This window comes from Bison bison, unplaced genomic scaffold (genome assembly GCF_000754665.1).
Source record: "Bison bison bison isolate TAMUID 2011002044 unplaced genomic scaffold, Bison_UMD1.0 scf7180017864365, whole genome shotgun sequence".
Classification (NCBI taxonomy): Eukaryota; Metazoa; Chordata; class Mammalia; order Artiodactyla; family Bovidae; genus Bison; species Bison bison.
The window spans coordinates 2,119,219-2,123,422 of record NW_011494937.1 but is presented as its reverse complement, the minus strand read 5'-3'; the positions used below and the strand labels follow the sequence as shown (position 1 = coordinate 2,123,422).

General features: G+C 58.8%; 1 protein-coding gene across 3 annotated transcripts in view; it reads left to right on the top strand.

The window, feature by feature from the left end:
• The window catches only part of NFIX (nuclear factor I/X (CCAAT-binding transcription factor)), a 68,780-nt gene extending 64,582 nt beyond the window's left edge, over positions 1–4,198 (top strand). For all 3 annotated transcript variants that reach the window (XM_010855454.1, XM_010855453.1, XM_010855452.1), the window contains one exon: positions 2,257–4,198. The gene's annotated coding sequence lies outside the window, so the exon portion shown is untranslated. The remainder of the gene's footprint in view (positions 1–2,256) is intronic.
• The last annotated feature ends 6 nt before the right edge of the window (positions 4,199–4,204 follow it).

The following is a 4,204-nucleotide window of genomic DNA, read 5'->3' as shown; positions in this document are numbered from 1 at the left end:
CCCCCCACGGGGGCCACCCTGGGCCCTTGTTCGGGCCTGCCGTGGGCAGAGGGGCCAAACAGGCCCTCCCTGCCCCGTCGTCCCAGCCTCTTCCCGCTCAGGAAGCGGGGAGGGGTGGGCTCACAGCCAGGGAGGTGGTGTAAGGGTACCAGTGTAGTCCCTCCTTGGCGTCCCAGGGAACACTCAGCACTCGAGCTTGCAGGGCCCAGGGGCTCACCCAGGAAGCTCCCCTCTCCCTCGGGCCAGAAGCCTGCTGCTGCAGCCGCCCTCCCCCAGGCACCCTGGGAAGGCCTCAGCCCTGGCTTCTGCCCACACCTTACCAGGCCCCCCTGCGCCTCCTTCTGGCCTCAAATCAGTTGATGGGGTTGGATTCTGGGTAGGGGCTCCAGGGGCTCCCCCGCAGGAAGGCAGGTCTCTGTGCGTGTTGTCCACACATGGCAGGAAGCGTGGTGTCTTCACCTGCCCAGGAAATGCTAGCAGTGCCCCCAGTCACCATGGCAACCCCAAACCCCCACATGGCCAAGTGCTCCCCCATCTGCACTGTCTAGTGTGGTAGCCACTGGCCACATATGGCTGTTCAAATAACTAGAGAGAAATTGAGACCCTCGGGCACACTAGACGCATTTCAACTGCTTAGAAGCCATGTGTTACTGGTGGTTACTGCGTTGGACGGCACAACTAGAGAATATTTCCATCATCCCAGAAAGTTCTAGATGATCTCCGAAGCCCTTTCTTTCTTCTTTTTTCCAGTTTTACTGAGATATAATTGACAGATGGTCTTGTATAAGTTTAAGGTGTACAACAGAACAATTTGACTCACATACCTCAGGAAGTGACTCCCACAACATGTCTAGCAAACGTCCATTCGCTCATAGAATCAGGGCCCTTTCTAACTCTAAAACTTGAAGTCTCCACCTCACAGTGGACGATGGCCTGCAGTTCCAAACCAGAGCCTGACCAGGAGGCAGAATCTGTGTGACTGAAACACATCTTTTAAATATTGGAAATTTTCACATGAAATTGTCTGGACTTTCAGCTTCTTTTGAAAAATTGGCTGACCTAGCCACCCTAGGCCCTCACCCCAACGTGGCCGCCTTGGCTGCAGCCTTGGCAAAGTGCGGGTGTCCTGGTCACCATAGACCCTGCCTCCCTGGGAACACGCCACACAGCAGTGAGGAGCATGGACTCGAAGCTGCCCCCTGCATCGAGTCCCTGCTCGGCAGTGTGGGCTGTGTGGCCTTGGGCAGGACAGCCGCCCTCCCTTCACCTGGCTCCTGTGCAGGGTTGGAGTGGGGATGCGTACAGAATGCGTCTGTACCTGTGCGTGCTCTGTAGTTAGCTGTGCTTGGCCTCTGCTGACCTGAGTCTGTGACCCAGTGCCTGGGAGACCCCAGGATGCATTTTGTTCAAGGACTCCTTCAATTTTGTCCCAAGGGTACCACCAGGCACTGTAGACCATAGAGGAGCCCCGCCCCCCACCACCCCATCCTTCTGGCCATGAGGTGGGGCCAGCGCCTTTTGTGCAGGGTACTGCCAGGCAGCCCAGTCCCGGGGGTCCACCCTGGGTGTGTTTTGTGCTTAGCGGCTGCCAGAGCGTTTGTGGGAAGGCGGCGCCCCCTGCTGGCATCCTGAGGGAAGCAGCTGCCCCCTGGAGGAGCCTCAGGTTGTTCCCCAGGGCGTGGTGCCCACTGGGCTACTGATCCCTTCCCCTGGGCCTGGTACTGTGAGGGACAAAAGTCATGTGGTACCCACTCCTCCCCAGCCTTTCAGCCTGTGGGACCTTAGCTGAGGTATACAGATGGGAATTTCTGCTTTTAATCCAAAGAGACAGAAAGAAAACTCAGCAAGAAGCTGGGCTTGCCCCACCCCACTCCCCAAACCCCTCTGGGGACAAAAGCTGTAGCTTGGCATCCTCCCCCCTGCTCCAGGACCCACACAAAAACCTAACAATTGGAAACATGGCCAGATCCCAGGTCTGTGCCCATGCCAGCGCCAGCCATGGGGGTCCCACCCGCTGGGCACTGTGCCCACGGGAAGGCCAGCTGGACTCTAGCACTGCAGGCGGGTCTCTTGGGGGAGTAGGATTCCCATAGGAGGGACCCTTGCGGGAGGTGTTGGTGTCCTTGACTCGACTGGAGCTGGAACCCCCCTGGGGCTTTAAGAACCAATCTGGAGTCCCAGGACCAGGTAGGGGCAAGAAGGCACCAACCCCTGCTCATCTCAATATCACCTCTTTTTTTGTTTGTCCTATTTCAGTCCTGGTTCCTCTGATAAGATCGACAAAAGAAATGACAAAATGAAAAGAAGAGGTTCCTCAAACGGGGGGAGAAGAAATTTTGAGACGTGGAAAAAAATCCCCCAGCCCAGCCCAGCCCCACCGAAAAGCAAAAATTAGACGTCGTCAGCCACTCAGCCCTTCTCTCCTCCAGCCCGGGGACCCCTGCAGGCCCCCAGAAGCAGCTCAGTTCTCAGAGAGCCTCGGAAGAGGTCTCGGTGGAGCTGTGCGCCAGCAGCCAAGCAGAAAGAAACATGCAAAACGGACTCTGTCAAATAGAGGACAGAAAGAAAGGATGCAGAACTGCCTTCCTCCCCCCCACATCCCGTCCCGGCCTTCTGGGGAAGGAGCAAAATCCCCAAACAAAGCAACCAGCACAATTCTGAAGGGGCCTGTCCCCTACCCTCACCCTTCCCAGGGGAACCCCACCCTTGACTCCAGCCGGAGCTTCACTTGGGAGCTCAGAGGACCAGCTTGTAAAGATGATGGGGTGCAGATCCCCAGGGCTCTCCCCTGCAGACTCCACCCCCTCTCTCCCTCCCTCCCTGCCTTGCCTCTGGCTTCTTGGCCTGGACTGGGTGAGGCAGGGTAGCCTTGAGATCCCACTGCCCCTCCTTTGGGCTAGAAGTGTCCCCCCCAACCCTGGCTAGGAAAGGGGCATCTCCTGGAGCTAGTTTCATGCTTCCAGAAAGGAGGGTGTTCTGCCACCCCACCCTGAGCTGCAGGGCCAGTTCCCCAGGCCCCAAACCCCTCTGTACAGTCCATAGGAGAAAAATCGGAATGCTTTTCCAGACGGCCCCTCCCAGCCCGGGACAGGTGCCCTCTCCCCTCTCTCCTGAGGCAGGCCAGGAAGGTCGCTGTCCTGGCCGGCCACGAGTGAGGGGAGCCGGGCCCCCAGGTGGCGCCCACACCCCAGCCCCGTATGCGGGTGCCCATGCTCGGCCCCATCGGTCCCCGCCCCTGCCCCTCCCGCAGACAGCCCTGCCGCGGCGGGGCCGGAGAGTGGAGCAGAAAGGGGACCCCGGAGTCGAGCGAGAGTGAGGCAGCCGCCGCCGCTGCCGTCGGCTAAACCTCCACCTGCGCTAGGTAGGCGTCCTGCTCGCCGACTTTCAGTTCCTTTGGAGGGTGTTGGGTGTCGTCCTTTTTCAAAAAGTGTTTTGGAGCTTTCTCTGCCCTACCCCCCCTCTTTCCCCACCACACCACCCCCATGGCCACTTCTCTCTGGATTTCAGCTGTAATGTCTTTACTCTTTATTTAGGGGTGGGGCATTCATTGTTTCGGTTTTTGCTGTTGCAATTGGGAACCCCTCCATTTGAGCAACTTGGGAACAATTTGATAACACACCGCAAGAAGTAGCTCTTCCCCCCCCCTCCTCCCCACCGCAGCCCCCTCCTCCTCCAAGGGATGGTTGGGGGCATGTCCAGAGGGTCTTCAGAAGCCCCCCAGGAGGGATGGGAGCAAGAGCACGCCCAGCCCCCTCCAGGGTGTGGCTTGGCCCCGCTGGCTTGTCTTTCTGTGCCTTACTCCCTCCTCCCTGCATCTCCCTCCTGCGCCCCTTTCTGGAGTCCTTGTGCCTCTCTCTTTCTCTCTCCTTAACTGTATGAAAACACAAAGCACAGGTCAGGATCCTCTGAAAGTCAAGCAACCCAACATTGCACCACATAGGGGTGGGTTTTGGGCTTTATTTATTGTGAATCTAGTTTGTGAGGCTGTGGCCCCAAGCGAAGGGAGGGAAGGAGGGGAGGGAGGAGGCTGGGGAGGAGCGGAGGGCCCTCACCTAGGGCTAAAGGGGCCGGCGAGCGGTCGCCTCCTCCCCAGCTGGAACCAAGGAGGTGGCTGGCCCCAGGGGTGGCTTTTGTTGGAAGTCGAGCGAAGCCCCTCCCCCATCCGCGTGCAGCCCTCGGGGAGGACCGGGTCTGAGAAGCAGGG